At 39.2% G+C, this 23,725-nt stretch overlaps 1 long non-coding RNA gene across 2 annotated transcripts in view; it reads left to right on the top strand.

Annotated features, from left to right (window-relative positions):
- Positions 1 to 23,055, top strand: part of LOC120100748 (uncharacterized) — a 41,676-nt gene extending 18,621 nt beyond the window's left edge. The window contains exons 2-3 of one of the 2 annotated variants that reach the window (XR_005500750.2): positions 18,319 to 18,722; positions 21,070 to 23,055. This is a non-coding gene — a long non-coding RNA (uncharacterized LOC120100748). Of the gene's footprint in view, positions 1 to 18,318 lie in introns of both variants that reach the window. The other variant, XR_005500749.2, reaches the window with a different exon arrangement.
- Positions 23,056 to 23,725: the final 670 nt, after the last annotated feature.

The following is a 23,725-nucleotide window of genomic DNA, read 5'->3' as shown; positions in this document are numbered from 1 at the left end:
GTAGTAGTGGTTTTAATGAGAAAATTTTCGTAGAGGCCCATGTGATTGAGTAACTAGTCTGTAGCTGGTTGTACTGTTTAGGGAGTTGTATGAAATCTGGAGAAGACGTAGATTTGCTGGAAGTAGTTACCAGGGAGTGGGCTTTGCATGTTTATAGCCCCAGCCAATTTCCAGTTCTCTGTTTTCTGGTGTGCTAAAGAAATGTGATTAGTTAGCTTCTGAATTCAGTCACCTGATGTCATGTTCGCTCTCTCCAGTTATAGCTTTTATCTCCAGACTCATTGACATAGAATAACTTTTCCTCTTGCATGCTTTGGTCTTAGTGTTTTAGCACAGTAACAGGGAAGGAACCAAGACAAGTGCATCTGGTTTTCATATAGGTAATGATGTAGGAAACTTATACAATGACTCTGAGAATTGTTTTCCCTTATAACTAAAACCAGAACAAGATTCCATTCTCTTTAGAATATAACGTGTGGCATTTTAATTACCTCAGGTAGACTATTCAATTATTAATTTGTGATACACAAGACATTCATAAAAGCAGACATTACTAAGCCTATCAAAGAAATAGCAAAAATGGGAGAAAATTATTCTATGGTTAACTGACAACATATTTGTCACATAGACATAAATTCAGGGGCTGGAGAATTGGCTCAGCTGTTATGAACATTTGTCATTCTTCTAGAGAACCTGGGTTGGATTCCCATAATGGGTCACAACTGTTTTTAACTCCAGTTGCAGGGAATCTCATGCTCTCTTTTGACCTCTGTGGGTTGTAGGCATATATGAAGTACACAGTCATATATGCAAGCAAACACGTATACACATTAAATGTTAAATTAAAATGAAAAATAAAAAGGAAAATTTTATTTCTATACCTTGTTGGATTTCTAAGCTCTAATGATAGACTGTCCAATAACCAAAGAGTTATATAGTATATAACTGACATGAAATGAGTTTTTTTTTCTTGTAAAGGACAAGATTTAACTAGCTTACAGGTTCAGATATTTAGCCCATTATTATCAAGGCAGAATACATGGCAGCATCAAGGCAGGCCTGATGCTGGAGGAGTAAAAGTTCTATATCTTGTTCCGAAGGGAAACAGGAGAACATTGGCTTCCACTCAGCTAGGAAGAGGGTCTCAAAACTCATCCCCACAGTGACACCGTTCCCTCAATGAGGCCACACCTACTCCAATAAAGTTACACCTCCTAATAGTGCCACTCCCTGAGCAAAAACATATTCCACTCTCTGGCTCCATAGACTTGTTCAAACACATGAGTCTACAAGGTCCATACCTAAACATAGAATAGTGCAAAATACATTTAGTTCAACTTCAAAAGTCCCTATAGTCTATAGCAGTCTCAACAATGTTAAAAGTCCAAAGTCTTTTCTGAGGTTCATCTAATCACTTAACTGGAACCCCTTATAAATTCAATATCAAAAAAGCAGATCACATACCTCCAACATCACATGATATATATTCCCATTCCAAAACTTCATAGTGAGAAAATACTGGACTAAGGCAAAACCAAAATCCAGCTAGACAAACTCCAAACTCAGCATCTTCACGTCTAATGCCAAATTCCTTTCTGCTTTGTTGACTGCAGCACAATTCTTTTTGGTTGTTTCCACTCCCTGTTAGCAGCTCTCTTCAGCAGGTATACCACAGCTCTGGCAACTCAAACATCTTGGGGTCTTCAAGGCAACTTCAACATTGCAGCTTCTTGTTCCAATGTCTGGGCTCCTCCAAAATGCTTGGGTCACATCTACAACTCTGCACACTGTTCCACTTTAGTCTCTAGTTGACTCCACTCCACTGTTTCTGCTGTTCTTGGTAATGGCATCTCCAATACGCTGGGATCTTCCATTGCAACCAGGTTTCATCAATAGCCTCTTATAGGTTCTCTATGTGGTGCCAAACCTCAGCTTCTTTGTATGTCCCTTCTAGTCCTGGGCTGCCAACTGCAACTAAGGCTTCACCTTCAACAGGCTTTTCCTGGATTATCACAGTGCCATGCCTCAGCTGCTCTCCACAACACTATCATGTTTAAAAATCCAGTATCATCTGGGCAATTCTTACACACTACCAAGTCCAGGTGCAGTACAAAGTACAACCTTAGCTATCTCTGGAACACAGCTTCTTTGTGCTCTCAGAAAGCATGTCAACACAGTGTCGCTGGTCTCTTAATCACTGCTAATTTCTTAGCTCCAGCTAACCAGCATCAATTTTCCCAGTAGTCATTCTATTCCTGTTTCTAAAGCCAGAGTCACATGGTCGAAGCTGCTGAGTTCTGCTGCTGATTGGAGATGGAACATGACCCACTTGTTCTATTATATTATCACCAGGTTTCTTTTCCAATTCCTTCACTGCCTAAGCTTGGTTGTCCTGAAACTTGCTGTGTAAATTGACCTTGAACCCAAGAGATTTGCATGTCTCTGTCTCCCAAATGTTAGACTTAAAGGTGTGTACCACCACACTTTACCTTGCTCTGTACCAGGCTAATCTTGAACTCAGAGTTCTGCTTACCTCTCTCTCCTGGGATTAAAGTCGTGTACTACTTTTCATGGCTCAAGATCTGGATCAAAAAACATGTGTCTTCCAGCTTCAAGATATGGATCACGAGTGTACTTTTCAATTCTGGATTGTAGTTTATTTCAGACTAAAAGCCAAATGAAAATCATAGCCAAGTAATAATTCTAACATGATATAGCTATTTCTTGATCAACTGGAAACACATAATCAATACGGTGGGTGGGATCTTCTCCCAAGTTCACCACTGTCTTAATCTGTTTTTCTCCTTGAAGATAAGATTCAGCTCCATTTTTCTTCTTGGTGCCCCTTTATTCTTTGAACCTTATGTTTTACACTTTTTCCCCAAAGCTTGCCACACTTGATTAAAATGCTATTCATGAGACTAAACAGAGAACAAAGTCTCTGCTGGCCTTTTTGAGACTTCCTTTGTCAATGCAATTAATATAAATCTCTTTACTTTAGCCTCAGGCAGACTCTTCAGAAAAGGGCAAAAGCAGACACATTCTTCACCAAAATAGCACAAAATAGTCTCTAGGCCACTTATTGAAATTCTTCTCCATGGAAACCTCTTGGGCCAGGTCTGCATAGTTCAAATCACCCTCAGCACCAATGTCTTTCATATTCCTACTAGGATGGTCCATTAATCCCCGTTTAAGGAAAAAAAAAAGCAGGCATGGTCAGGCCTATTCCAGCAATTCCATACTTCTGGTACCAACTTCTTTCTTAGTTAAGGTCTTCATTGCTATGAAGCGACACCATGACCAAGGCAACTCTTATAAATGACAACATTTAATGGGCCTAGCTTACAGGTCCCAAGGTTCAATCCATTATCATCTAGGCAGGAAGCCTGGCGTCATCCAGGGAGGCATGATGCTGGAGGAGTTGAGAGTTCTACATATTGTTTGGATAGCAAACCAAAGACTGGCTTCTAGGCAGCTAGGAGTATGGTCTCAAAGCCCATCCCATGGTGAAATCCCATGGAATGAGTCTTAATATAAACATGGGAATAAAGTATTTTGTGGCTAAGAGGGGTTTCCTGTTGTAGATATTTATTTCGTTTGAACTAAACACTTCTCATTTTCATAAGTCGCCCCCCCCATAGGCTTGCCCAAACATATGAGTATATGGGGGCCATACCTAAATATAGAATAATGCAAAATAAATTTAGTCTAACTTTGAAAGTCCTCATAGTCTATAGCAGTCTCAATAGTAAAAGTTCAAAGTTCAAAGTCTTTTCTGATCGCTTCTTGGCCTTTTGGCTAAGATCAAGTGCAAGGTCTCTTCTGAGATTTGTCTAACCACTTTGCTGTAATTCCCAAAGCAAGACAGAAAACCAGCTTGGCAAACTCCAAACTCTGCATCTCCATGGCTCATGTCAAAGCAGTCTTCAGATCTCCAACTCCTTTTCATCTTTGTTGACTGCCACAAACTTCTTTCTCCTGGGCTGGTTCCATTCCCTGTCAGCAGCTTTCCTCAGCAGATAACCCACGGCAGTGGCTTCCCTTACATCTTGGAGTCTCCAAGGCAACTTCAATATTACAGCTTCTTGTTCCAATGTCTGGGATCCACATATAATCTTCTAGGCTCCTCCAATGGGCTGGCATCACTTCTCCAGCTCTGCCTTCTGTAGCACTCTAAGCTCAGGTTGATCCACTTCATTGCTGCTGCTGTTCTTGGTGATCATCCCATGGTACTCACACCTCCAATACACTGGGGTCTTTTGCTCCAACTAGGCTTCACCAATAGTCTCTGATAGGCTTTCTTTGAGGATTTCCTCAAATCCTTTGCATGACCCCTTCAGTCCTAGGGCATCCAAGTGCAACTGAGGCTGCACTTTCATCAAAGGCTTTCCATGGCCTCTCACAGTGCCAAGCCTCAGCTGTTCTTCATGATGCCTTCATGCCTCCAAAACCAGTACCACCTGGGTGAATCTTACCCATTACCAAGTACAGCTGCTGCAGGAGGCACAACCTTGGCTATATCGGGAACACAGCTTCTTTGTTCTCTCAGAAAACACTTCCCAGAAGATTTCACCTTAGTGATGCTGTTCTCTTTATCATAAGTAATTTCTTAGCTCCAGCTAACCAGCATCAATTGTCCCAGCAGTCCCTTCTACTCTGGACTCTAAAGTCAGAGCCATGTGGCCAAAGCTGCTCATTTCTGCTGTTTGTTGAGGCCAGAACATGGCTCCCTTGTTCTAATACATTATCATCAGCTTTCTGATTTCCAGCTCCTTCACTGCCTAATTTTGGCTATCCTAGAACTTGCTCTGTAGACTGACTTTGAACTCAGAGATCTTCATGCTGCATGCCTGTCTCCTAAAGACTGACATTAATAATGTGGCCTACCAAGCTTGGATTTAAGTTTTTCTTCACCCAGAACTTGCTCTAGACTAGCCTTAAACTCAGAGATCTGCTTGTCTTGTGCCTCCTGGGATTTAAGATTTGTACTACCATGCCTGGACCTAAATTTAGCTGGGTTGGATCTTGCCCCAAGGTCACTACTCTCTCAATTCAATTTAATATCCTTGAACAGAGGATTCAGCTCCATTTACTTCCTGGTGCCCCTTTAATACTCAATCCATATTTTTGTATTTTTCCTTTTTCAACTTGCTCATTTTCATTAAAATGATCTTCATAAGAGTGAACTTTAGTAATGGTAGAACAGAATTTACACCAGGCTATTTTGAGACTCCCTTTTTGAAAGCAAATAATCTAAATCTTTCCACCTTAGCCTCAGGAAGTCTCTTCAGACAATGGCAAAAAGTACCCACATTCTTCCCCAATATACCACAAAAGTAGTCTCTAGGCCACATAATGAATTTTTTCTTTACAGAAACTTCTTGGGCCAGATCAGCACAATTCAAACCACTCACAGAAACAAAGTCTTCCAGGATATCCTTCCTTCTAGGATATCCCATTAAGCCCCACTTACAGCATTGCAATGCTTTCCAAACCCAAAGTTCAAGAACCACATTCTTCCAAACAAAAGCATGGTCAGCACTATCATAACAATACCCCAGTCCTTTGTAACAACTTCTGGCTTATGGTTTTACTGCTGTGAACAGACATTATGACCAAGGCAACTCTTATAATGACAACATCTAATAAGGTTCAGAGGTCCAATCCATTATCATCAAGGACGTGCATGGCAGAGTCTAGGCAGGCATGATAGAGGAGGAGCTGAGAGTCCTACATCTTAATCTGAAGGCCACTAGGAGAATACTGGCTTCTAGGCAGCTAGGATGAGGGTCTTATAGCCCACACCCACAGTGACACACCTACTCCAAAAGGGTCACACTGTTGGAGTACTAATACCACTTCCTGGGCCAAGCCTATACAAACCAGCACAGATGCCAGGAATCATTTTTTAAGTACGTGTTCCACACATGCTTGAGTAGCAAAAAGCAGTAGGTGACTTGGGCCAGCAGAGCCCTCACATCATTGGCATATCAGATGCTGTTGACACTACCTGGTAGCATCATGATGCTCAAATCTGAAGCAGGTTAACTTTCATCTTCTTAAGACGGTGAATGATATTAATACCAATAATCTTGTTACTGGGTTTATACTTGTGGTTTGCCCTGAAGTTTTCTGTATTTTGATGCTAATTCCACTGCCCCAAGGACAGCTGCCTAGTCACGTACTCAGAACTCAGGTGACTTCACCAGAACCACCTCCCCATTGAATTTGTAAAGTACAGGTGAAGGGCAGGTACAGGATAGAAGGAGCCCTGTCATTGGAGAAGAAGGAAGGATGGGCGGGAGAGAAGTTTGAAGGAAGAGGAGGAGACTAGGGGAGAAAGGAAGAGACAGGAGACAGAGGAGAGAAAGAGGGGAGAAGCCATGGTAGGTGATGTTAAGATTCTGCTCTGTGTATTTACAGGTTGTTATTAATGTTCTCAAGGGATGGATGGTACCGGGCTTTGTATATTTAAGTGGGCAATTATATCTTATCAGTTGGGTCAAAGGTTATTATGTTGTGTGTTCTTTCATGTGAGGGTTTGAGTGTAAGAAAGCGTGTGGCTGGGAATGTGTTTCCGCCAAGATATCTAGCAGGTATCTTGGGGCACTGCGGTGTGGACCAACGGGGGGTAAAAGACAACTAATTATTTTTATATTATTACAACAACATATACTTTGCTTTATTTTTGTTACATTGTTTGTATAACTTCTTAAGTCCTCTGAGATAAAATTTTTTATGTAGTTTCCTTTAAAATGATTTTTAAAATTTTTAGGTAGCCTACAAAATAATGGAGTTCATTATGGCATTTTTACACACCTGTCATATTGAGTGTACTTAATCCCCTATTCTCCCTCTCCTGCTAGGCCTCTATCCCTCCTCAAATACTCTTTCATTCTTTTTTGATGCCAATTTTGTTAACATTTTCTCTTTCTACCTTAATGTCTCTTGCTTCACTTTCATGTTCCCTTTCTGTTTTTGCAATACACAGAGACACAAAGTAGCATCTAGAATATATAAAGAATTATCAAAATTAAAGAAAGAAAGGGGAATAATCAACGGAACAGATAATTCTCAAAAAGTAGAAATAAAAAAGCAAACAAATATTTACAAAAATGTATATCTTTAGTCATTAGAAAAATTCTAATTGTATCAAGTTTTCCGTCATTGTCGTGATAAAGTATAAAGCAAAGAATAAGGGAAAAAAGGATTGATTTTTAGATCAATCTTTGGCAGGGACAGTGTGAGACATTTGAACACTTTAGTCAGAAAGCAGAGATGAATGCTTTTGCTCTGACTACATTGTAGCCTTTATTTGCCCTAAGACTCTAGCCCATGAGATGTGGGTATCTCCAATCAGGGTAGACCTTCCTTACTCAGGTAAACCTTTCTGAAGCTTTCTCCTTGACATACTATGCATTTCCACAGTGATTCTAAATGCAGTCAAGTTGACAATGAAGATTTATCATCACAACTTCACTCCTTTGTTAACCTAATCCATCACTTTAAAACAAAACATTCTCCTCACAGTCCATGAAACCCTATTCTCACCTCACCATGCAAACTGTGTTTACTTCAGCTCTATAAGAGCCCAAAATTATATCAATATCAGATGTTTAAGTGTACAGTCTGTAATGAGATTCAGGCTATCTCTTAACCTATTAAAAGAACCAAGTACATATGTAAAGAATATTGTTCCATAGACAATGGCAGAGAGTAAGCATTCTAACTGCAAAATAATCGAATGCACGTCAAACCAAAAATAAAATAAAAATATTGGATCAAAAAGACCAATACCCAACAGGGCAAATACAAAGTTCTCCACATCTGGCTTTTCTAACCACACCTGAAGTTCCTAATGAAATCAACTGGGCTCCAAAGGCTTTGGGTAGTTCCAGTCTTCCATCTCTGCAGTCTGAACTCTCTCTGGCCAAATACACTTCGTTACTACAGATTATCACAATCGCGGCATACCCCAAATTGTTGGAGAGCTAACTTTGTCTTTACCTTCCTAACTTAGTCCAATAGCCTCTCAGGACACCATTGCCAGTAGTTTGATCCCACTACAACTTCATGGTATCAGTCTTTCTAGAAGTAGGATGCCAGACTCTATCCATTCTCACTTTTGCACAGTTAATGCTTGGACAACCAGTCCTCCATGGACAACACTTAGCTGCTCCCTCAGTGTAACTCCCCTTCTATCAGTACCGTAGTGGTCTCTGTGTAACTCAGTTGCTGAATTTGAAGAAATACTCCCTAGAAAGAAAAATACTTTCCTGGTTGTTTTCAAGCAAGAAAACTCTTGAGAGACATTTTCAAGGCAGAGCCTCTCCTTTTAAGTGTGAGGTGAAGTCTTCATTAAGATAGCTTCCCTATAAACCCAGCACTGAGCAGGATTCTCTTCAGAGATGGTAAGTTCTTTATTGATTATTGTAGATGCCAAGAAGTGCATGCTGACAGGAACCTGACAGAGCTGTCTCCTGAGAGCTTTGTCAGAGAATCACAAATACAGAGATGGATGCTGGCAGCAAACCATTGGACTGAGAACAGGGTCCCCAGTGGAGGAGTTAGAGAAAGGACTGAAGTAGCTGAGGGGTTTGCAACTCCATAGGAAGAACAACATTATCAACCAACCTGACCCCCCAGAGCTCCCAGAGACTAAACCACCAACAAAAGAGTACACATGGAGGGACCCATGGCTCCAGCCGCATATGTAGCAGAGGATGGTCTTGCCAGGTATCAATGGGAGGAGAGACCCTTGGTCCTGTGAAGGCTCAATGCCCCAGTGTAGGGGAATGCCAGGGCAGGGAGGATGGAGGGAGTGGGTGGGTGGGGGAGCACCCCTATAAAAGCAGGGGGAAGGGGAATGGAATCAGGGGTTTTGGAGGGGAAACTGGGAAAGTGGATAACATTTGAAATGTAAATAAATATCCAATAAAAGAAAAAAAAGTACCATTTTCTTTCCATCAACCTTTCTGTCAATTTTAAGTCATTCACATTTTTTTTATTTACCAAGCTGTAGTTAAAATGTTTTTCCTTTTATCTCTGCTCTGTGGGAGGATGGGGTGTACCCTCTCAGAGGCAAGGAAGGGGAAGTGAAGAACTCTTGGATGGTGTACCTGGGAGGGGGCAACAATTGGAATGTAAACAAATTAAACCATTAATTTTTTTTATTTACCAAACAGTTTTATTTTTATGCTCAACTTGATGGGTCTCTCTCACTGTAGACCAGAGTATGAACAGTGAACAGTTACCATTCTCCAGCCTGAATGCTATCTTGTCTTGACATTTCTTCCAACGAATCAGTTTATAGCTTTTAAATACAGGACAGAATAGGATGAAGCCAGCTACAGTACTAGAATATGACATGACTGTCATTTTGCCCAGTTCTGCTCTCTCTCTCTGAAACCTCATGAACTTTACCACCCACATTTATTTTAGCATTCTGTTCTCCAAACCTTCTACCAGAATGGCCCACCGTTCTCTGCCTCCAGCATTGTAGGGCTTCTTTGACCTTCAGTATTTTCCCTGCAAACAGCTCCAAAGGCCTGAGAACCATACAGGGTTCGCCATCAGGGACATCACAAGTGCATTGGTGTTGCCTTCTGCATTGTTGCCTTGCTCTGTGGCAAAATACCTGCCAAGAGCAATTTAAGGAACAGTTTCTTTTGCCCAAAAGTTTGAGTGTACATGAAAGGGAGGCAGGTGGTCCTACTGACAGGAAGTAGAGAGAGTGATGTGTGCTATTTATATTTTTATTCAATCCAGGACCTCAGCTTCATGGGATGTTGAGACCTACATTTAAGGTAGGTCTTTCCTCTCAACTTGAAAATTGCACCCCCACTCGGAGGTACATTTCCATGGAAATTCTAAAGTGGTCAATTAAACAATGAAAAGCAACCCCCACAACAGTCACCCCCTAGCTGTGTATTTTTGGTTAAATGAGAGCATAGTAAAAGTATTAAAAGCCAACGTTGGGTGTGTGTATTCCATACTTCTTGTTTAAAAAGATATATCGACAGAGCAACAGAGCTTATTTCACTAAATAGAATGACAATTCTTGAAATTATTTGTAGTTTGTCATATTAAGAATTTTTACCATGAGAAAACTTTGAATGTTTTTTACTTCTATTGCTATAATTAATTTTCCTTTACTTTTTAATAGCTAAATTTTGAATTATACTTAAGCCTTATTAGATATGTTGCATATACATGACTGAGAGATATGTAGAAATCCCTTTTTACGTTGACCTAAATTGTAAATCTCTTCCTTTCTACAAATGTTCACTCTACTGCCTTCTTTGGTTTTGCTTCAATCCCAAAATATGAAACTTTGGTTAATCCGAACAAAGAAGAGTCTTTTCAAATTTTAGTAATATTATTTAATCATATAACACCTTAAGATTTCTTTCATTTCTCCTTCAACAGCAAATACTGTCTATTTTCTAACACTTTCTGTTTGCTCCATTTTAAAGAATCCATATTTTCATTCTGTGTGCTATTAAACTTGATGTGGAACTTTTTTGTACTCTTATTCTAAGACTATAACAAAACTCATTGAAAAGTTTCAGGGTTGGCTCATAAAAGTCTTTTTATCTTCCATACACAAAGGACCTTGAATTGTGTGACTGGTGGTATTTAACATGTAGAGAAACATCAGGAGTGCTCAGGCACAGAGACTTTTAGGCATTGAGACAGAAAATCTCTCAGAATAGGATGAACAGATGGCAACATGACCTGTCCTTTGTGCTGTGGGTATAGGTGTTTACTGCTCCATTGTGATAAAACAACACAGTCAAAAGAAAGTCAGAGAGGACATTTGGCATTGCATCCCATTTTTTTCTAATAAAGAGGCTTTGGGTTATGAAGCATTCTGTGAAATTTATTCACGAACTAATAGAAACTTAGACTGGTGTCTGATTGATTGTATAGAGTGCAGGGTCCTTTCCTTTGTATCATGAATGTTTTGGTTTTATACAGAGTTGATTATTTGAAAGTGGAATAAGAGGAAATGCAGTCTGAAGGCATACCGACTAAAACACTGGTTCAGTGACCAGTGTCTTGTATCTCTTGTTGGTCATGCTCTTTCTTGCTGTACAGTTGGACAACTCAAAGCTATCCTGTGAATTATGACTAAAAGCTACACAAAGGCACACTGACCTTCCAGTGAACTCTCACCCTTTGTAGTCAAGGATACTATTAACAAATGCTATTATTTGTTAGATTGTCAAAGGAGGGTTCAGTATTAGAAAAAGATTCTGAGCACACATAGGTGGTTGAACCGTAGGAGGAACAGAAAGGACACACTGCTAAATGGTGGCCACTTTTGCATACACGGTGTTATGGTGGCCACAGAAGTCAACTTCTCTATAAGGACCATACTGAAGCCTATCTGAGAGCCTAGAGATAGGTGATGCAGCCAATGGCAGCCAATCAGGAATTTTCCACCTGGAGGACACCTGCTTGGGACCAATGGGAAGCGTATGGAGGGTATAAAAGGCACTCCCTGAGAATTAATAAATGAACTTGCTGCCCCATTGTCAACTGCTTCTGGGGTCTGAGCTGTTGATTCTGCACCTTCTCACCCATTGCCCCCAAGGGGGATGCTGGGCAGGACAGAGGACTCAGACAACATTGAGTAATAATTATTCTTTAAAAAATAGATAGGAATATAAATGACAATCCTTTTATAAATCAAAGCAATGAAGCCTCTGCCCAGTTTGATTACTTGCCATAGACGTTGCATCCCTGTAAAAGAACAGAGAATGGAGTGTGACTGGGAAATCTGAGTAAAAATACATGTATGTGGGAATCAATGAACATGCTTATCAAACTTGCCTTGAAGCTACCTTTCTATCTATCTGGTCTACCTTGACAGTCATTTGTAGTGGTTGCTTATTTATACTGCAAGTCAGATTTCATGCTCAGCGATTGCTACACAGTAGCAAATTAGAAACTGCATTGATTATAACTAGGTAAATGCTAATCAGAAATTTTCCACTGTCATAAATTAGGTGTTGGTCTAAAACTCAGTGTTTGTTAATGGGTCCTGAGGGCATAACACTGACAGCAGCAGTGCCTAGAGGCTTTACTTTCTGGATCTTTCTGTGTACCTGTTGGCCTTATTTTCTGCTATCAGATACTGTTGCCAAGGCAACTGCCTCCTCTGTACAGGCTTAGAGAAGCTGCTTCTTTTTGGAAATGGACTCTGGACTGGTTGCCGGAATTTTGCTTCTTAAATTCAGGACTCTGGTGTCACATATGTAACCATTTCATTGGCCTGAGAAAAATAGAAAGTGCAAAAGTTTCATCAATTTTTTTTAATTCTCAAGGGAAGCAGGGGCATTTATGGGAAAAATAATACACAGTCTTTTGTTGTGACACATACTGGGCTGGTAATGAAGGAAAAGAAAGAAGATTATTTTCTTTATTTAGTAATTAAAAGGGAGGGAGGCATTACTGATGTTTCCAAAAACGATTCAGAAGGGTCATGGCTTGAGGCGAATTCCCTTATTGTAACCTTCCACACAGGGAAAATGAATTTCCAAAAATAAAAAAACAATGTAATTGTAATACATTCTACATTTCTTTTGAAAAACAGTTTACTATTACAAAAGGAAACAAATATTCTATTTCAGTCTCGTGAAAATCATTCATACAATCTATATTCTTTGCTTTTTTCTGTCTTTATTTCTTTTAACTTCTGCTCATATTAGACTTTAAAAATGAGAAGAAACCATGCACCCTCTAGTCTACATTTTGGTGTTTGCTGCAATTCATTTATGAAACTATTCTTTCCAAGTTTGAGTTTAAATAATTATAAACTCTTAATATTTAAATGAGGCCAGGGAATGAAATCAGTTTCTTGTCTCAGCTTTTGTCCTTTAAGCCATGTAGAAGAAATATATACCTGTGGGATAGTGGGCCATGCCAGGAAACTTGGTTAGGTTAAGTAGGTCTGAGACTTCAGCACCCAGGCACCACTTGAGATGGTAAGTGTCTCTCGGTTCCTTACTAGATTTCTGGCCCAAAACACGTGACCATACTCTCTATGTCAGTCGAGTAGCCCAGAACAGAATTTTCCATGCTAATGAGGAATTTAGAAGCCCTGAAGTTTCAGCCAACAAGCTTTCCTTCCTAGACATTCCCTTCAGAGAAAGGTATTAAATCTCTGATCCACCCCGAGGAGTTGGTGCATACCCATTTCTCATGATGAATAATCAATAAACAGTTTGGAACCCAGGATTTTCTCTTCCATCAAGAACCACCATAGGGAGCATGGAGAAGATCTGTGCCTATGGAGCTGTAGCCTAATTCTCCCACAGAAGGCCTCTCTATGTTCTCTGACAGCCACTGCTAAGCTAAGGACAATGACAAATGAGCTAAGTTGGAGTTCCCCATTCCTCTGGCCCTGGGCTAGTAGTCGTTCTGCAGGGACTTCAACTTTGTTCCCAACTCCTCATGACCCAACAGTTCATGGATGTCCAGGAGTTTGAGAGCCTCTATCCTCGGAGTCCTCATGCAGGCGCAGGGACTCCCAAACCTCAGTTCCTGACTCCTCTGTGTGGTTTCCAGGGGTGACTGGATTCTTCGGAGTTGGGAACCACAGCTTCGACCTCCCATATCTTTGGCTGTGTTTTCCCACAACCTAAGCAGTATATCAGCACTTCCCTTGAGTTGCACACTTAACAGTGGCTGCACAAGGTAGGCAGGATACAGGCCAACATGTACCTTTAACTATGTTAGAGTTCTTCAAGAAGGTTGAAGACATCAGTCATGGTTTGCTGGGAACACTGGCTATGGACTTGTACCTTCAAGAAACTTATTAGAAGAAATATTCTCAGAGGCCCCATTGGTTTGTTCTTTGGCTTCATAGGGATACCAATGCCAGAATATTGTTTTTCTATAGCTTTATATTCAATGAATGAACATAGGTATAGTAATAGAAGCTATACCTTCCTATACATGCTTATCAAACCATCTATATAGGTTTGAGAACTTTCTATATGTGAATATGTTACCTTTCCTGTTATTGGAGCATATACATTGTTCACATATTAAGACAAATTAAGCTAGAAACAATTTATTTATATAACTCTCTAAGGGGATATATTCCTTAGTACAGGACATGCAGGGTGGCTAGGGTCAAACCATGGTAACTGGAGCTTGTAGGATATGTTACATATTGGTCTGTTGCAAAGCAGAGGGCTTGTGGCTATACCCTCTACATCCATCTCTTTGGTCTTATGTCTACCAGCTAGACTGTCCAAAAACATATCAACTTTCACGAACAGTGTCGCCAGAGGGGGGACAATGTTCATACATCCATACACTCCTGAGCCTATGGGAGTACATTTCTTATTTAAACTATCACAACAGGTCCATCTCAGATGTTTTAAAGATTTACAGTAAGTCCTGTCTTCTTTCCACAGGTCTCCTCCTGCCCCTAGCAACTCTCTTGGATAACCTATTCCATTTTGGCTTCAGTATCTGAGTGGCTTAAAGTGACACAGCAAGTGTTTACTTTTTCAGGCTAACTGTTCTCAGCACAGCAGTGATGCTTTGCAGACACTTCACCAAGTTCCAGCTTCTCAGAGAACCTATTTAGCAATGGCTAAATTGGTTCATCCATTCATACTGAGCCTGTAGGAAGCCAAACAAGGAGCATGAATTCAAATACGATTCAAGGACACTACAGCATTATTTCTCAAGACATTTCCAATGTAAAACCATTGAGACTTTCCTCATGAACTACTTGTACTACAATTCTTCCTCTTTTGTTCTATACAATGAATTAAAAATATGGGCATAACTATTCACTTCTGTCTCAGGTTTATTTTCCTTTAACAATTCAGACCATTCATAGAACCACTCATTATAGCAGCCATTGCTTGTTCTTCATGACACTCTGGAATTTCATGAGAATGACACAATATTTATATGAGCTCTACTGATAAAAATTAATAGTTATAGCTGAGGGATATTTATGAAGAATCAAGTTTTATGTTAATCAAGTATTATATTTGAATAGATCATTAAAACAGTTATAAGTTCTCAAAATTATGTTGCCAGTCATAGTATGTTTCTCCATCCTTTGTATTGAAGTTTTCCTATGTACTGTAAAATAGAGAGAATACACATTTTCTTCTTCTACAATAACAGAATATAAAATGTGTTTGTCTTTGGTGGACATTTAATATGTATTAACATCTGTAAGAGCATTACATTGAAACTTATCCAAAAAACAATCTGATTGGGAAATATTGTGAAGTTAATAGGGACAGAGTACTTTGTGAGTATGTCAAACTAATGCATGTTACCTTGATGCTATTGTCCAGTTAAAATATTTCAGTCCATCTCTTAGAAGACATTGAGTTATGTGTTTTTCTTCTATTACACTATTCTCTGTTGCATTGTCTCCCATTGTCCTGTTTTGGTTTTTTAAGATCTGCTCCTCATGAAGGATTTTGAATATAATCCTTGACCACTTGGACAAGAGATCTTCCCATGTTGTCCATTTCCTCACAGAATATGAAAACCCATTCAGGGACCCTTCATGAGTCTAATCAGAAAAAAGTACCAGGAAATGTCAAACTTACAATATTGGATACAATATTTTCCAGGAAAAATTACATTCTGCTTAGCAAGCTCATTGACAATTGTCAATCATTGACAACAGACACTGTCATTTGCTTTCTCTGTTGTGTCAGTCCCATTTCAGTCAGATGTTCTTTCCTCCAAGGACTGAATTTGAGTACTCCCACCTTTTTTACCCGTCTGTCATGTTTATTCATATGCATATGCATGTTCCCAGGTGTGAAGGTGCAGATATGTGTGCCAGTGTGCATGTATGAATGTAGGCTAGAAGTTTTATCAGGCATTCTGTAATTTTATTGCCTGAGTCAGGGCTTCTAACAGAACATAGAACCCCTGATTAGCTAGTCTATCTAACCATTTTCTCCTTGATGTTGGTCTATACCTACAGAGCTCTGGGGTGACCAGGGAGCAGAGCTGTGTATGTGGGGGGGCATGCTAGCCCTCCTACTCTTACACTGCTGCTGAGGTCTGCCCTCCAGGGTTATTATTGTTCAGCAAGGGAGTTTATCCACAGAGTTATCCCTATAACTACTTAATAACAATACTCTGTCATTGCTCAGTCCTTTATGTTAAAACAGTGTTCCACTAAAAAAAGCAGATGGAAAATAAAGCATTATTGCAGCTGAGTACTACTATAAACTGTTTAATCAAAACAATTCCCGTGAAGCCATTGTTTTTAATAGCTGAGTAGTACTCCATTGTGTAAATGTGCCACATTTTCTGTATCCATTCCTCTGTTGAAGGACATCTGGGTTCTTTCCAGCTTCTGGCTATTATAAATAAGACTGCTGTGAACATAGTGGAGCATGTATTCTTGTTTTATGTTGGAGAATCTTTTGGGTATATGTTCAGGAATGGTATAGCTGGATCCTCAGGTAGTACTATGCTTAGTTTTCTGAGGAACTTCCAGGCTGATTTCCAGAGTGGTTGTACCAGCTTGCAAATCGAAGGAAAAGCCATCCAGAGACTACCTCACCTGGGGATCTATTCCATATGCAGACACCAAACCAAACCAAGACACTATAACAGAACTTCTGGAGATATTATGCCTGACTTCAAGCTATACTACAGAGTAATAGTAATAAAAACCTGCATGGTATTGGTATAGAAACATCAGGTGGATCAATGGAATCAAATTAAAGACCCAGAAATAAACTTACAGGCCTATGTAAACTTGATTTTTAACATAGAAACCAAAACAATACAATGGAAAAGGGAGAGCATCTTCAACAAATGATGCTGGTTTAACTGGATGTCTTCAAATAGTTCCAGATCTGCTACCCTGCCCAAAACACAAGTCCAATGGATCAAAGAACTTAACGTAAAACCAGACACACTTAATCCAGTAAAACAGAGAGTACAGACTAGCCTTGAACTCAATCACACAGATGACCTCCTGAACATAACACAAATGGATCAGGCACTAAGGTCAAGAGTAAATAGGACTTCATGAAACTGAAAATTTTCTGTAAGTCAAAGGACAGGATCATTATGACAAAATGGCAGCCTACAGATTGGAAAAAGAACTTCACTATTCATACATCTTCAAAATATTTAAAGAGCCTAAGAAGGTAGACACAAACAATCAAAATAACCCAATTAAAAATGGGGTACAGAGCTAAATAAAGAATTCTCAACAGAGGAATCTCAAATGGCTGAGAAACACCTAAAGAAATGTTCAACATCCTTAGTCCTTAGGGAAATGTTAATCAAAAAGATCCTAAGATTCCACCTTACAGTTATCAGAATGGCTAAGGTCAAACTCAAAGGACAGCACATGCTGGTGAGGTTATGGAGCAAGGGGAATACTCCTCCATTGCTTCTGGGAGTTCAACCTTGTTCAATCACTCTGGAAATCAATTTGGTGGTTTCTCAGAAGATTGGGAATAGTTCTACCTCAAGACACAGATATACCACTCCTTGGCATATACCCAAAATATGCTCTACCATCCCACAACGGATTATTCATAATAGTCAGGAACTGGAAACAACCTAGATGTTCCTCAACTGAAGAGGGGATAAAGAAAATGTGGTTCATTTATACAATGGAATATTACTCTGCCATTAAAAACAAGGACATCATGAATATCTCAGGCTAATGGATGAAACCTGAGAATATTATCCTGAGTGAGGTAAACCAGATCCAAAAGGAGATGAATGTTATATATTCACTTTTAAGTGGATATTAACCATAAAGTACAGGATAACTATGCTATAATCAACCCAAAGAAAGCCAAATAACAAAAGAGAGCCCAAGGGATGATGGTTGAATCTTTCTCAGAAGGCAAAACAAAATACATATTTGAGATCTAATGCAAGGAGGGAACTGGGTGTAAGAGAAGATAGGGATGGGGAATACTTTTTAGGAAGAGCAGGGTAGAGACAAGAAAGATTGGCTGGTGGAGGCAATCTCTAAGATATGACAGAAACCTGGAATGAGGAGAGGTCCCAGAGGGTCTGTGGGGGTGACTCTAGCTGAGACTCCTAACAGTGTGACATATGTATCCTGAAGTGGCCACTTCCTGTAGACAGGAAGGACTCGTATTAGAAGAGTAAGAACAACAATGCGCCCATAAAGCTTTGGACCCAAAATGTGTCCTGTCTACAATATAGGCAGGGACAACAATAGAGCAGAGACTGAGGAAATGGCCAACCATTACCTCAAAATGAAACCCGTCCCATGAGCAAGAACCAATTAACAATTCTCTGTTATATTTGCAGACAAGAACCTAGCATAACTGTCCTCTGAGAGTTGTCCAGCAGCCAATGGAAGGAGATACAGAAACTTACACCCAAACATTAGATGGAATTGGGAGAAAGATTGAAGGACCCACCCAAGGAGAACTGGGAGGGACTCTACGAAGACCAACAGAGTCGACACACCTGGACCTTTGGAGGATCCCAGAGACTGAATTACCAACCAAAGAGCAAGCATGAGCTGTACCTAGGACCCCTGCACATATGTAGCAGATGAACAGCTTGGCTTTCATTCTGGTCTCCCAACAGCTGGATCAGGGATTGTCCCTGAACCTGCTGTCTGCCTGCCTGTGGAATCTGTACTCCTAATGGATTACCTTGTCTGGCTTCAGTGAGAGAGGATGTGCCTAATCCTGTAGTGACTTGAGGTATAGGGATTGGGGTGGGGTGTTAGTGTATGCTATAACAACCAGAGGGGAGTTCCCCTTCTCAAAAGAGAGGCTAAAAGTAGGAAGTGGGGAGAACTTGTGTGAGGGTGTACTGGGAAAAGAGGGTTGGATATTGGACTAATATTGGGTTGGAAAGTAAATAAATAATTTAATAAAAAAGTATGCATGAATATACAGAAAACTATACCATTAGGAAAAATTATGACAATTTGAAATGGCCAAATTTTATTTAATATCCAAAATATGTTAGATAATTATCACAAATTGCTATTTCACTAGGGATACTTTGTAATGAAGTTTGAGATATAGGCTTGCATCTACAGAAAAATATGAGAGTTTATTCTTTTAAGATTTTAATTAAATAGAGAAATTACTATAGAAAATAGAAAACATCTAGGGAGAATATCATTATTTATTCATTTGAATTGGCTGCTTAGTTTATATATATTTCCTAGAAAATATCCTATTAACAATTTTAGAAGGGAGAAGAACAGTTGAAAATGTAAATTTACTGCGTTAGTACTGATAATTTTCAATAATCTGGTTGATGAGTTTGGACAAATGTACACCCACATGACAATTATTATAATAAAGTCATATTTTCATCACTACAAATAGGTTTATGTTATCAGCAGTTCCAGTCATCTGCTCTCATCCTTTCTATCAAATAGTTTTAGTCAATTAAATAATTTTTCTTGTTTTACAATTTTATATATGTATATATATACATATATATGAGCATCTTTCTCTAGTCAGCATGCTGGGGGTTGATCAATTTTAGTGTTAACTAAAATCTGTAAGTTTAAAAATATTTGCTTTTATTACTTTTTGTGTGTGTGCAGTGTGTGTGTGTGTATGTGTGTGTGTATGTGTGTGTGTGTGTGTGTGTGTGTGTGTGTGTGTGTGTGTGTGTGCATTTAAGCACAGTGGCTTTAGAGAAGATGGGAGAGTGCATTGGACCCCCTGGAACTGGACGCTAGGTAGTGGTAATCTAACCAACATACATGTATAGGCTCTGAACTCACATCCTGTGCAAGAGCAATTCATGCTCTTAAACAATGAGGCATTGCTCCAAACATGTTTTGATATTGTTTTTATTTGCAAGACATCTTTGAATAATTTAAATAGTTAAAAATTTTAAGGGTTTGCAATCCTTTGTATTGTCTCATTTTTACAGTTAATAAAAAAATACATGATTTGAATGCCAACTGTTTATTTCTCTTCCATTAAGTGAACAGTAGTAGAAAAGTAATGGTTAGCACGTATTAGTCAGTGGAAGATATGGAAATTACTTCTTGTACAGGCTGAGTAACTGTGTCCTCCTCACTCTGCAGCACTTGGTATGGGCACCCCTCCTCACTTAGCCATTTTACTAGATGTGTAGCAAAATTTTCATAAAGTTTTAATTTTCCTTTTTCATATCACTTACAAAGTATTTCTCCATGTGATTATTTTTGTTGTCTCTTAAGTAATGGGGTTCTTTTACTATTCGGAATATATTCTTTAATAGAGAATTATAAGACCTCCATTCTGTCTGCCTTCTCTCACATATTTTTTGGGTTTTCAGGGTAATTAAGTTTCCTGGTATTGTGTAGAGCAGTAGGTTAAAGCAATGGAGCCTATGCTGGCCTTAATGGTGTGATTCTCCACCACAGTTTCCTGAGCACTGAGAAACAAAGCATATATCATCTTGCCAAACACTTTTCTGAAAACTGTTTAAAAATAATCATAGTTTAAAAGAATGACACTATGGCTGGAGAGATGGTTCAGCTCTTAAAGGCTCATCTCACAACCTCAAAAAAACTAGATACCAGTTTGTCAACTGCTGCGTTCATATATTTGTCCTAAATGCTTTGTTTAATACTGAAAAGATTTTTGTCTTATGGTGTATATGTATGTGTCTGCTTGTATGTGTGTATGTGCACAAGCATCAGTGTGCATGTCATGTGAAGGCTGGATGTAGAGGCTGGGTGTCTGCTACTATCATTTTATGAGTCATCCTTTTTGAAAAGGGGTCTTTCACAGAACCTGATTGCCAATGACTGTCTAGACTTGTTAGACACTAAATTCCAGAAATCCACTTGTCTCTGCTTCTCAGCATAGGGTCTAGAGTAGCAAATAGCCATTCCCAATTATTTTATACTCAGATCTTCATTGTTTGCATGGTAAGGACTTCCCAATTGCACCACCATCCCAGATCATTGCCTGTGTTTTATTCTAGAAAATTTCAAGTTTTAACTTTTATGCTTAAGTCTATAATATATTGTTGATTGGATTTTATGCATAATGCATTTTAAAAAGGTCAAAATTGTCTTTTTCGTGTTAGTCTGTCTTTTTACAGTGGCAGAAACCAGAACATGAAAGAGGCCACTGGGATGGAGTTAAGATCTCTCTGGTGGAAGACAGCAGGACACAGGGGCTATGGAGAAGGAACTACTATGGAAAGATCGAGATAAGAATTTATCTGTAAGGAAGAAGTGAGAGCCATACTGAGTGGAGGGGGGGTAGGAGGAGGGGTTGAAAGGCCTTAGAGAAATGTATTTTATGTCTACATCAAATTGCACGCAGTATATGTAAATGTATGTTTATACATATATAAATAGCTAAATGAAGATATGCCACGTGAGGCAATAACCATAGACCATATGACACAATCTCCAGGACTTCCTTCAAGTTATAAGGTCAAGGGAGACTATGAAAACAATACAGGTGATTGCAAAAGCACTTGGTTAAATTCCAGAAGGTTTAGGTAAAGCCTTATTGCTGAAAACACTGTGTACTTCAGACACAGGATTGGGTGGAATCAAGCTAATCTTGAATTGACCTGAAATCCCCCTCCATGAGGTCTGTCTCTCATAGTACAGGAAGAGGCTATGAAAGCTGCCGGGGAGGGGAAAGAGATAAATAATTAAGATTCCTACCCAGCTGTGAAGTCTAAAAATCACTACCATGCCGAGCTCAGCAGATATTCCCAATGCAAGCTCATAGTCACCTATGACTCCAGTTACAGAGAATCTGATCTCTTCTGGCCTTCATAAGCCCTACATTCACAAGTACATACTACTTGTTACACTGATATGCATGAATATATAAATTAAAACTAAATAAAATAATACCTAGAAAAGAATTTATGCCATCAGGTATTCTATCTCTTCTTATTATACTCTTTATTTGAGCTGTGAGATTAAATAGCTTTCCATATGTTTTTCATAAATCTTTGATTAAGCCTTCTCCCACTCCCTCAGTTTGCCATATGCAAAACCTTCCATGTTTGAATCTTAGTTCTTCCAATATTCCCCATCTCTAATCTTATTTGACCTGTTTCTGCACTTCTGCTTTCATAGTGAGTCTGCCCTCAATTACATGGATTCCACACATACTCCAAAGTTAAACATCTGAAGCAAAATACTCAATTCTCTTACAAGACAAAGCATGCCACATTTGTCTTTCTGATCTCACTTAGTACTATCTTTTCAGGTTACTCATTTCTCTATAAATTTTGTCACGTTGTTTTTATTTGTAGCTAAGTAATATTCCACTTTCTATACATAGTAAATGTCCACTATCCATTTATCAGCTGATGGACATCTGGGTTGGTTTCATTTCATAGCTACTGTGAATACAGAAGCCAGTGCTCAGCTATAGATGGTCATCTACAAGAACTTTTCCTAACCTAAGGCTCTGGAAATCTCAGAAGAGTGAGTGGAAAGAATGGAGGAGATAGAGAATGGAGAGAAGTGCAGTGAAATCCTGTCTTCTGCAAATGACATGACATATACAAGTCATCTCGCCATAGCTACAGTTGACTGCACAAAGACAAATTAAAGCCAGTTTAAATTCTAGCATGGATAGAGGAGGAGTCCTGAGACCCCCATCCCTAGATCAAGAGCCATTAGCAGTTGGTGGTGGATGGAGGGTTTCTTTCTGTGGGATAGGTACATGACCTCACATCTGCACATAGTTAGCACTAACTGGATTTAATGCGCTATTAACAACAACAATAATAACAACATGACATAAGAGATGTTGGGGGAAGCTAGTGAAGGTGCATAAGATAGATTACATTGTATACATGCATGAAAATTTCAAGGAATAAATAAACTATTGTTAAAAATTAAAAAATAAACTTGGACGTATTAGTTCAAGATACTTAGGGATGACTAGGCATATCCACAGTGTCAGCGTTGTACTAGATTTATCTCTGAAATATATGTTGTATACAACATTTTAAAGTTCCCTTTATATGTCTGTTCTGTATATAATAGACTTGTTTCAAGCATTAAAATAAAGAGATTGACTACCACGAGTGTGATGGGGAGTATATTGGTTCTGCTCACATAGTGCACAATGAATCGCCCAGACTTCTCTCTGCCATCCTGTGGCAAAAGGACCTTGTAAGTGTGATATAGGTTAAGAACTAAAGAAGGGAGATCAGGCTGCAGGATCAGGTTGGACCCATGTCTAATGCCATGAGTCCCTTAGAACTGAGAAACATTCTTGGCTAAGGTCAGAAAAGTGTGGCAGGTCAGAGAGCTACGACCTTTCTGAGCAAGGATGAATGAAGTGGCCTCTGAAGCAGGAAGCAGGGATTTCAGAGCACTGACCACTGTTACTAGGGCCCTGAGGATATTGGCTTCAGCTTTGCTTGTCTGAACTCAGGCCTGCAGAAGTATAAGGAGATCCATCAGTACCCTCTAAGTCAATGAATTTGTGAAAATTTGACCCAATTACAATAGCATAAATGAGTAAAATCAACCATGAAGGAAGTGTGCCTACTGTTTTTATTTTTTGTTGAGGTAAAATGTTAATCTCATAGAGTCCAATAAGGCATGTATGCTCCTGCTGAATTTTATGAAGGAATTTGTGTACACTTTAAATTATTTGTTTTCAAATATAGTTGACAGATCTCAAGCCATCTTTGTGTTTCCTGGGTAGGTTACGTTCTCAAGTTGAACTTTCTTCATAATTAGAGGGCTTTTCAA

Source organism: Rattus norvegicus, chromosome 2, assembly GCF_036323735.1.
Source record: "Rattus norvegicus strain BN/NHsdMcwi chromosome 2, GRCr8, whole genome shotgun sequence".
NCBI lineage: Eukaryota > Metazoa > Chordata > Mammalia > Rodentia > Muridae > Rattus > Rattus norvegicus.
The sequence above is the reverse complement of the archived record's forward strand: the minus strand, read 5'-3'. Positions and strand labels throughout refer to the sequence as shown.